Below are 12262 nucleotides of genomic sequence, written 5' to 3'. Positions count from 1 at the left end.
AACTGTCCACTGCTGGGATGTGAACAGAGTTTCTCCTCCGATGAGATGAGACTTACTTCCATCAAGGCTGCCTGACTCCTGGTACCCCCTTAGTGGTTGACATAGGCCACATTTGTAGCGTTGTCTGACTGTACTCTGGCTAGGTGACTGAAGAAAGTGGGGCCAATGATTCAGAGTTTTGATTCCTTGAGTGACCATGTTCCCTGAACTGTGAGAGATTAGAACACTCCTTCCTAGCCTGTGAGGCTGGCATTTTTCTACTACACCATGGGTGTAGTAGAAAACTTCCCTGCGGTCAAGGCCAAATCGTAAATCAACCAATCTAGGGAGTTCATTGCTAGGCTGGAGAAGTGCAAAGGGTGATCGTGAGAAGGAGCATGCTTGTTCCAGGCCAACAAGATGCTGTGTAAGAGAGGCCTTGAATTGAATATATTGAAGAGTATGGCCTTGAATTAGGCTTTCATGAGGCCCAGAATCCTCATTGAGAATGATACCGAGGGATGTATCTTTGAACATGAGATATTAAGAGAGAAATGTCATTTCTGAAAGAAAGACTTTGGCATGGACTGTGTCCAGAATGAGAACAGAGTATTCTAGGTGAGATTGAATATTCTAGGTGAAGGAAACATTGGACAGCAGACCTTAGAAATTGAATTACCCAATTGAAGACCTGAAGCATCTGATTACTCCCATGGACATCTGCAGATAGTTGAAGGGAGTCATCTAGGTACCCTGCCAGCTGGTGTAAGCACCTTTGTGAATACTCAGAGCAGTAGGCTGCAGAGGATAGGCCAAATGGCAGTGCAACAAATTGGTAGTGTTGGTCCCCTACTGCGAAGCGCAGGAGGCGCTGGTGAGGTGAGAAAAGTATATGCAGACACCTTCAATATCCACAGAGCGTTACCTTGTGGATTTGATATGAAAAACTTAGGAACTTGAAAAGGTACTTATTTTGGGGTTTTAGGTGCAGGATAGGAAAAATACCCCTGCTCTGCCAATCTAACCATCTTTGAGCAGATTTTGGTTGATTTGAGAGAAGAAAACAGTGAGGGAGTCAAGTTTGGAATTAGTTTTTGTACCACTTTGAAATCACCGATTGAACTCACAGGACTGGAACATCTGGTAACTAGAGAAAGGCAAACTGTAAAAATCAACACCACCCAACTCTTAAGAGTGAGGGTACCCCTTCATTGGAAGACTTGGTGGATTTTATGCTCCAAGCCTTGCGTCGATAAGATGAACATATTAGATGTCTACTGATGTTAGTGTTCCCCTTGTCTCAGAGTGGCAATAACTGATCTTGCGCATCCCATACAAAACTTGGGAATGTGAAGGTACTTGTTTCAAGATTTTAGGCCCAGGATAGGGACAAATACCCCCATAGGATTTTGGCACCATGAACAGATTTGACTAGAATCCTTTGAACCTGTCCTCTAGAACAACCAGAATGATCACTCCCTGGACAAGAGATGAGTCAGGGCAATCAGTGGATCTGGCTGAGCTAAACCAAGGCTAAACATTCCAGGGTATGTAAACTTTTGATCATGGCCATTTAGGTGATTTCTGTTATTATGATTTAAAAAGGAGCCAAACCATTATGTGATAATAAATGGCTTCATATGATCACTATCCTTAAATAAAACAGTTTTTGACAAGATCAATCATATTTTCAATATCAATGCCAGACATGTATGTTTTCTGCTAGGGTATGCAAACTTTTGAGCACAACTGTAGTACTGTCTACTCCTTCCCTTCTTCACTTTAGGGGAATGCAATCACTCCAGAATCAGTGGATTCCAATGGAGCATTTTGTTAAAGCTCAACTGAAATCAGCTAAATACATTCAGGGCCCATAAAAAAAATATATGTACAAGGAATTACAGGTCATTTTCGTTAGAAAGCAGTCACAGCCTGAGTAGAAAAGCCTGTCTCCTGCCAGCCTGCAACAGAGAAGGACCCTTGCTCTCAGGGTGGAAACAATGGTCTCTCTGCAGGAAGCAAACTTTGCTGGCAGGGGACTGGATTTTCTACTCAGGCTGTGGCTGCTTTCAAAAGAAGACAAAAGGAAAAAAAATGTTTATTTGTTTTTCTTTTAACATCACCAAGGAGTTCAGTGACAAAACAACAGATCAAGTCCACTTATATTTAAATGTATGCAGAGAATATGTTAACCCTTAATATACATGGAAATGACTTAAGAGACCAATTGACACTGACAAATATAGACTGACACACAGGTACCGAAATAAACATACCTGGATGACTGCCGTTTATGGACAATCAATTATATCCACCTTGGCAAAAAACCTGGCATATACAGTATTTTAGCAAATAATCAGAAGAAACAGGTTTTTCTTGTTTTAATGCTTAATATGGAGTCATCAGTGACTGTAAATGAACACGTTATTGGTATTTTGTGAAATAAATAAAATTTATTACCACTTAAAAAAAAAAAAAAAAAAAATACACCCAGATATAAATAAATGGATACAAGTACAGAAAAAAAAAAACACTTATCACAACTTTGTGTTACTGCCAACATTCATTTAGGTTGAATGACTGTTACCTTTCAGATATGTGAATGTTTATCAATTAAAGCTCTTAAAAAAGAACCCCTGCAAAAACAAATGAAAAGAATCAGTAAGGAAAAGGCAAATCGAGAATGCTGTTTTGAGGCCCATTTATAAGGAATAATATATTGATTCATAAAAATTTTGGTAAATTTTGCTCTGTGGATTCTGTATAAAAAAAGCAGTCATTTTCACAGTGCACTTCCCCATCCATTTCTTTTGATTAGAGAAAATTGCTCTCAGGTACTATAGAGGTATTTGAATCAGACTTTGCAGAAGTTCACAATCAGAAAAAGACACCCACAACATACAATTTGATGTTAAGTAAATTTACGGATTTTTATCTGACTTGTGTGTTCTCCTTTATTAACAGCTTCCCAACCGCCCTATAGCAGATGTACTGCTACAGGACGGCATGGCTGCGCAAAATCACACACACACACACACGTGTTTTTGTAGTTCCGGGTAGGGGGCACTCGCTCCCTACCCGTGCTGCTATTCATTACCGAGTCCCGGCCAGTGATTACTTGCCGGCACCTGGTGATTGCATCTCCGACGGGGGGGGTGGAACTGTTTGTAAACAATGCAGTTCTCTCCCGTGTCAGCTTCTGTACACTGCTTTGTATGGAGCATGAAGCACACACAGCACATCATGTAAAACGGCACGGAGTTAACCCTTTGATCTCCCTACATGTTAACCATTGCCTGCCCAGTGCCATTAGTACAGTGTCAGTGCTTTTTATTAGCACTGATCACTGTATTGGTGTCACTGGGGATGTCAGAACGCCCGCCGCAGTCCCGCTATAAACCGCTGATCGCTGCCATTACTGATAACTATTAAAAAAAAAAAAATCTCAGTATATATCCCGCCACTTGTAAACACTATAACTTTCATGTAAACCAATTCATTTACACGTATTGGGATTTTTAAATTTGTTTTTTAGCAAAGACATATAGAATACATTTTGGTCTAAATTTATGACTAAATTTAATTTTTTTATAATTTTTTTACTGGACATGTTTAATAGCAAAAAGTCAAAAATATTGTTTTTTTTCTCAAAATTGTCAGTCTTTTTTTATAGCACAAAAAAAAAGACCGCACAGACGACAAAATACCACCGAAAGAAAGTTCTATTTGTGGGGGGAAAAAAAGGACACAAATTTCATTTGGGCGCAGTGTTGCATGACAGCGCAATTGTCAGTTACAGTAATGCAGCACCGTAAATCAAAAAATGGCCTAGTCAGGAAGGGGGGTAAATCCTCAGGAGGGAAAGTGGTTAATCAAACCTACATTGAGGTGGATATTAAAGTGGAAGTCTCAGATTTAAAGACTGCGAGCAGGCAGGCTCTTTACTGCAGAAAAAGCATACAATGTCTCTTCAGTAAAGTAAACCTACCTGTCTGCTTGCAGTCTTTTTCAGAATGTACACTGAGCTGCACAAGGACAGCTCAGTTTACATTCTAGAACAGATCCTGTGTGCTGGGACAACTGAACTCCAGGCACAGGAGTGATGGATGAAGCCAGGTAGAAGATTTGGGCGCAGGTTAGGGTTCCGCTATCAGACTAATTTCATTCAAATTTTCTTTGTATAAAGTGGAGAAGGGTTGCATTCTCTTTAAGGTGTTTCCTGAGGTCTGTTTATCCATTGGGGTTTATTTACTAAAGCTGGTTCACTCAGAATCTCGTGCACTTCTGCATAGAAACCAATCAGCTTTCAGGTTTTATTGCTAAAGCTTAATTGAACAAGCTGAGGGTAAAAGCCGGTTAGCTACCATGCACAACTGCATGAGATTCTGAGTGAATAAGCTTTAGTAAATAAACCCCATTGTGAAAATGTACTATTCCTATACCTCCGGTCCCAGTGACATCTATTTCACCGTTGCACATACAGAGGTTTATTTACTAAAGCTGGTTCACTCAGAATCTCGTGCACCTGAGCATGGTAGCCAATCAGCTTCTAACCTCAGCTTGTTCAGTGAGGCTTTAGCAATAAAACCTGGAAGCGGATTGGTTTCTCTGCAGAAGTGAACAAGATTCTTAGTGAACCAGCTTTAGTAAATAAACCTCAGTGTCAGCAGGACAAAAAAGTGATAGAAAATCTCTCAAAACAGTAGTTAAACCTGAAAATGTTCTAACTCAGGGGTCTGAGAACTTTCTAAACAAAGGGCCAGTTTACTGTCCTTCAGACTTTAGGAGGGCCGGACTGTGGCCATTGGGAGCAGAAGGTCCCAACATCAGATGGAAAAAACAATGCCCCAACATTGGTGTCATTGGGAGGAATTGTGCCCCATCGTTGATGTTATTTGGAGGAACTGTGCCTCATCATTGGTGTCGGGGGGGGGGGGGGAAGGATTATGTCACATTGTTGGTATCCGTGGATGAAATAGAGCCCCTAGGGCCGGATGGAAGCAAGCAAAGGGCTGCATCTGGCCCCCAGGCCACAGTTTGGAGACCATTGCTCTAACTCATCACAACATGAGTCACATATGCAATGTAGCAATCTCAACCCTTTACACATATACAAAGCCAACCAAAACAGTGTACAGTAACCTACAGCAACCAGTCATAAACCGGTAGCTTCAAGGTGGCAGACTAATAAATGTTACTTCTCATAAAATAATAACAAATCTCAGTTAACTAAGCCAAACTTGGTAGTAATCTATTTTTAAAATAAAGAACCTTATCCTAGTGTTTGTTTTTTATTGAGCCTTGTGGGATTCAGCTTACTTCTCGGTACACTATGCTAGTACATAAGCACAGTATACTGAAATTTCATTCTAAAATAATCTATTTTAGGGGTGTAGCTATTAATATGTATAGATATATACTGTATGTGTTTTGAGGACACAATTCTATAACTTTTTAGCAATAATTTTTTTTAATTAAAAAGAGCAGTCATCAGAATTGTACCGCTTAGATTAGGTGTAGATGGAAATCTGCAAAGTGCTAAACTTGATTTCCTTCTGCCTGCTCTCATCACAGTTCATGTAAAAGCAGAAGCATTCCTCCCACCCACAAGGTTTATTAAGCCAGTTTATTGCGCCCTTTATTCAGCAAGCATAGTAAAAAGCCTGACGGGACAGATTTTTGTTCAAATATAACTAGCAAAAGTACAGTTCAGCAAGTCTTAAAGCAGACCTTTCACCCCAAAACCTAAAGATCACAGGTTCATATATGTCAGCACACTGAGCGATAAACACTTTACAATCATACGTACATTCAAATTTATTTTTGGGGTGTGGGTTGTGGTGCTGGAAGTGCTGATGCGCCAACCCCAGCGCATCAAACTGTTTTGTTTTTTTTTATATAAAACAACTTTATTGAAATTTCATAATGTTCTATCGGCTGGCGTGTGGTGACTGTGCCATGTGGAAAAAAGGACTGCATGCAGTACTTTTTTTTTCAGCGCACACCATCGCAATGCAGTAATGTGAACTGGCCACACCAGAAACTAAGCATTTTGACTTGTCTTGTGGTGGGGGAATAGCCGCCCAACAGTCTCACTGCACCTCGGGAGGGAGTGGGACTGAGCCATGCTCTGTCTTATGGACACAAGCACGCTCGAGTGCTTCCATTGCAAGTGGCTTGCTATTGGGGAACTAAGCAGGGGGGAGGAGCCCAGAGTGCCGAAAGGGGACCCGAGAAGAGGAGAATAAGGGCTGCTCTGTGCAAAGCCAATGCACAGAGCAGGCAAGTACAACGTTTGTTATTTTTAAAAAATAAAAATTGTTCCTTTTTTTTTTTTAATTAATTAAAATCAAAGATGTTATATGGCATGAACCAGCCTTTCTCAACCAGGGTTCCCTTGGAACCCTAGGGTTCCTCTAAAGGTTGTCCAGGATTCCTTAAGTATTGAGGAATTTATACCTCTAAGAAATGTAACCACTAACACCAATGATCTTTTAGCTATTCTTATGGGGGGCATTCCTTCCACTGACCAGCAAAGTAAGAGGCATTCCTCCCAATGACCGCCACAATAAGGTACCATAGGTTGTTGATATAGCATTTATTGGCAGGGGTTCCCTAAGACCTGGTTATTTTAAGGGTTCCTACATGTTAAAAAGGTTGAGAAAGGCTGGTATAAACAATAGCAAACCAAGTCAGATCTCATACCTATATCTCATGAATACTACGCAAAAGAAGAGAGGGAATACTTATCCTTACCATTGTCTGTGCTTCTGAATACTGATCAGTTAAAGAAGAATTTTCACTGAAGTCTGCTGAGTGATAAACACTTTTTGGGAGCCTCATTCTCCTACAGTACAGTAGTGGTTGTTCCTACTGACCGCCATGTTACTTATGTGTCCTGTAGTGATGTGAATTTTGGAAGGAAGAAACACTGAGCAGTATAAGGGACACAGGAGATGGACACTGCTGGAAGCATCGTCTCTTGACAAATGTTAGCAGAAGGTTCCTCTTCAGGGCAGATATTGGTGGCATAGACACTAGGAATGATAAGCATACCCTCTTTTGTGTTTACAGGGTTTTTTTTAGCCAGAATTGATTTTCCTGACAGGGTTGCTTTAAAAAGAGAATACAACAGCTTCAAAAATATATCCAGCTAAACTCTTCCCATGTCATGACAGCAATAATTCTTTCCTCACTCCAGCTAAGTTAAATTTGCAAAGTTGCTTGCTATCCTTAGATATATTAACAGAGCTACAGTTAAAGTGGTTCTAAAGATTGAAAGTTTTTACCTTCAGGCATTCTATGCATGAAGGTAAAAAAACCTTCAGAATGCAGCTCCCCCCCACAGCCCCACTAATACTTACCCAAACCTGATCACGATGCAGCGATGTGCACAAGAGCAGCTGCACTCCTTGGTCTCTGCCTCCTTATTAGCTGGGAGACAGTAGCAGGAGCCATTGGCTATCAATCACAGCAAGTGAGGGAGCAGGGGGTAGGGCCGAGCCCCAATTTGTGTGTCTTATGGACACACAGAGCGTGGCCTGGGAGCGAGCATGCATGAACGAGCAAGCAGCTTGCTATTGGGGCACTTGGAGAAGAGGAGGAGCCCGGAGTGCCGGCGGGAAACCCAAGAAGGGTTGCTCTGTGCAAAGCTATTGCACAGAGCAGGTAAATATAACATGTTTGGTTTTTTACATTTAACATCACTTTAACATCTAAAAAGGTGGCTAGTAGATGTGCTATCTTTCAGGCTGCACTGAGTACAGACCAGTACCAAATGGGATTTTGGTATTCTTTTAGCTCAAATTGATGTTCCTGACAGGGTCACTTTAAAGGAAAACTGTACTTTTGAAACACATATTAGCTTTGCTCTTCCCATGTCATGACAGCCAACTGTGGAAAGCAGAGGAATCCCCAATTTTAATCCGTTCTGGACATGTGCTCACTACACTGTAGATAATCTCTGACACTTTGAGATCACCAATGATTTAGAAGTGCTTTGCATCATGGAAATCAAGATTTCTGGTTCCTGGCACTGAAGATATTGAATTAAACTGATATACAGTCCTTACTTCTTCAGTCCATCAGTTTGCCAAGTTGCATGGTATCCTTGGATTAAAACAGCAACAGTTAGCATCTAAAAGGCAGCTGGTAAAAGGGCTACCTTTCAGAGTGTGGTAAGTGCAGACCAGCACAAAAGGGCCTTTGATACTATGAAAGTGCCCATCTGTACCTGCCTACACAGTGCATCTTCATAGTATATATAGAAATTTCCCTTTCTATATAGCTACTGAAAACTTGTAAATAACAAACCTAAAACCTTTTCAAGCATTGCTAACATTATTTATGTGTTGTTTCAAACATTGATCAAGTTATTTTTTGTACAGTAAATTGTGCTGCATTTTACCAGTAATCTGACTTTGTATGGATTCTTTATTATCCTCTGCACACCAGCTAATACTTCAGATCAGGCTGATTTCAAATCAAATTCACTGCTGATGGAGATGAACAAGGGTGACTACCAGAAAACTACAAGCTGAATTTTATTCTTTTAAGAAAGTCTCTTGCTAGTTTAAGGCTTTTAAACTGCTACTAAGAATAGAATGCACATTGCCACCCAACACTGCATAGCACCCTCAAACCTAGGGCTATCTTTTGGAAATTCTATTTTGTGCATGATATTGGAACCCATTCGTAATCCCTCTACTTTTACCTACTGCTTAGAAACCATGAGCGGATCAACCATGTGGCATTCCAGAAATGTACAGGATAAAGTACTTGCAATACAGAGAGAGACTTGGTTTTGGCACTGGCGAGTGCTATGTAGAGCTGTCAGCACTTTGGTCACAGTAGCAATTAGTTTAAGCTTTAGACCACAACCAATATTTTTCTCACTCCTCCTCTTCCAGAAGACATCTACCAATTAATGGTTACTAAAAGCAGCCCCATTATATGCACACCAGAGCTCAAACTTCAAAAGACTTATTAAAAAAAAAAAAAATGTGAGCCCAGATCTGGAGCTGTGCCCTGTCAGATTTTAACTTCTTGTTCTTCAACTGCTGATTTATCTGGTTTTTAATGAAATGAGGTCTCAATGATTTAGACTCCTACCATGGAGGCACAGGAAATGTAGAGTTAGGACTGCAGTATATAAAGGTCCCTTGGTGTGAGCGCTGCGGCTTACGCATATATTTGCAAATGTATGCAAACAAAACCCTCTGCTTTTAACGTAAACTGTTAGACAGGGCCAATTCAGATAAGCAAATATTGTTTAAATGCAAGAAGCATGTGTATTCTTATTTGAATCTTCGTAATCTTGTGTGAAATGTTGCCTCTGTGCAGGAGTTCCCTGTAATATAAACAAGTCATTGTTGCTCTCTCTACTTGTTCAAGGTGACCGGTCTTGTTTTCACTGCTTCCTGTAATGTTCTGCTGGCAGCCTGTGGTGGATGAACCTGTTGTGTCCCTCCCACAGCTCTACTCTCTGCAGTCTATATGGAGCACAGTGTTGATGTCACTGATACATTTACAAGTTTATATCTGGTTTGCAATGGTGTTTGGTACACACAAAAGAGAAGTTCTATCCTTTATGGCTATTAAGTTATATATTTAAATGAAAGTGTTTGTGCCCAGATTTTAACTTTAGAAAAAATAAATGTTTTCCCAACATTAGTACTGTTGGTTCAATCTCATGTACCATACTAAGTTTGTCATATACAGACAAATGTTAGATATACATGTTATTTTCAGCAACAAGCTCTTTTGTTTTATTGCCAATAAAATATTAGGCTATTCACTAAACTTAGAGGAGCTCCATGCAAAAGGAGAAGCTCCGCTTTAAGGCCGCGTCCCCTGCTCCCCGTTAAGGATTGGCACCTTTTTGGGGAGCGGGTACCCGATTTTGACAGATACCTGCTTCCACTTGAGCTAAGATCACCTAGGCAATCAGAAGTGGAGGCTCTCCTACCACAAGCTGTCACAGCCAGGTGCCCACACTTAAGATGCCTGCACCAGGGATATAAGACAGCCAGTGAACCCGGCTGAGGTGAGAACACCGCTGGATCGCCGGACAGACGAGTGGCTGTTTTTTTAAGTCAGCAGCTACAGTTTTTTAGCTGAAGACGTATTTGTTTTAGCTAGAGACTGGAGCTCTGCTTTAACACCTAGGTCTTTAATTTAACATCTTCCACTATCTCCCCAAACAAGGGAGACATGGATCAATTAATTAAAACTGAACTTTAGTTAAAAAAAAAAAAAATGTGGGGGGGGGGGGATATAGCACTATATGTATCATGTATATTTCATGGTATGTATCCCATTATCTGCAGATGGCAGCTTCTGCTCAAAATCCTCTGTGAGGCATCCTGTTCACAGCCACTAGAGACACTGCCGAGAGCAGCTGTTTTCTGACACTGTAATTGTTAGCATGGTGACACAGGTAATGGGATAAACAATAATACACATACCTAATGTGTATGGTGCTGTATGCCCCAATTTTTTTTTTTTTTTAAGTTTTAACCCCATTTCTGTTGGGTACATCTATCAACAGCAGATCAGCAGCCCTTTATTTAACCATTAATGAACTAGACTGGATAAACAGCCATTGGACTGCTGATCCACCTGGTGATCTGTGTTCTGAGCTGTCATTAAACAGCTTGGCACACAGAGACTCCATACCCAGCCGATCCAATTGGCTGGGTACCATGTGATTGTTGTGATTTCATGATACAGTTTACAGTGCTTACCCCTTCCCCATCCAATAGAGGAAGGAGAGCTATCACTGGGGAAAGAATGAATGCACCTGCAGATTCATATTGTTGCAGTGACAAGGGCATTTTTTAGCCCTATTGTAAGCCTTTCATGCCCTTCTCCTCTCCTACACATACTATCTCCAATGCTGTCTCTAGTGACCTGTGTATTAGCCCCCTCACCTACCTTATCCTGTCCATCTGAACATAACCCCTTCAACTCCATGATGCCCCTCTATGTGACTAATACAATACCCCTCACCTCCTCCTTCCTCTGTGTATGACCTGTATATTTATTGCATCTAGTGCACCATTCTCATGCACCATGTTAAACCCCTTCGGAACCGGCACGTTTCTTCATTTCCCAAAAATTAGGGCAAAAAAAGATATTACTTTTTGGTGTCTACTTTCCAAAAAAGGTTTTTGGGGGCTTCTGTACTATTCTGGCATTTTTAATTTCAACGGATAGTAAGGCTGAGACTCAAGCAGTTAAAACTCGACTCCAGGAAGATATAAATGACAAAATGATGTAGCTCTGTATTATTAATACATTAAAAGTAGGTTTTAATGCATTTTGACCTAGTATTAGCCTCTTGCAATCCCTGTACAGCTGAGCTTAGACTAGGAAAAAGAGAGGCATCAGAAGGAGCCACTAGGTGTGCTGCAGAGCTCATGTGCTAGAAAGAAGCATGCTAATAAGAGGAGAGAGTAACAGATGGATGAGCTCATCGGGGTGCTTCTTCTATTTTCACTGTCCAGTCATAGGCTGGGGAAGGGAAAAAGGTCTGTAAGTGTTACTGAACTGTGGCAGAGAAAAATTAGGTGTTCTGCCTTGGCAGACATGGCTGTACTATGTTGGCAGAGCTGTGTAAATCCCAGAACTAGATGGAGAGGAATACAAATCCTAAGGCAGGTAAAACAGCTTACTTGTATTGGATCTGTGTATCTGAACTGACATTACACTACAAATAACTACTTAATGTATTACAAACTCAAAAAGTACCTTCTATAGATGTCAGCCTCCTCCAGTTTCCATTGGAATACATATCCGAATTTAAATATTTCTTATCAACCCCAATGACAAACATATTTTGGATTCCCATCACTTTTGGTTCCAGTGACAATGTTTACTAGGACAAATATATAGGGGAAGTCTATAAATGATAAAAATCTGACAAGGGTTCTGACCCTTCCATACTCTGTCAAAAACTAAAAGAAAGAAAAGTTTTCACTAGAGATGCACTTTAAGGTTAGCAGCATGCGAGTAGTTTAGGTGACATGTATGGAAAACAGTGTAAACAGTGATAAGTGATACATAGAGTACACATTATATATTATTAATATGTGTTCTCATATTTTGCATTCACAGCTGCATAACATGTAATGAGCAGGGACCAAATTAAAACATGTGGAGTGTACAGTATTTATACATTTCTGAAGTAAATACTTGCAAAGTATATAGTCCAATTGGTCAGTGCCATATGAATGAGCTTTACCTCACAGGTCATGGGAAGGAAGCTTAATCAATGGGTTTA

This window comes from Staurois parvus, unplaced genomic scaffold (genome assembly GCF_062004578.1).
Source record: "Staurois parvus isolate SC_StPar_1 unplaced genomic scaffold, SC_StPar_1.0 ptg000286l, whole genome shotgun sequence".
In the NCBI taxonomy this organism is placed as follows: Eukaryota; Metazoa; Chordata; class Amphibia; order Anura; family Ranidae; genus Staurois; species Staurois parvus.
Note: the sequence above shows the minus strand (reverse complement) of the source record.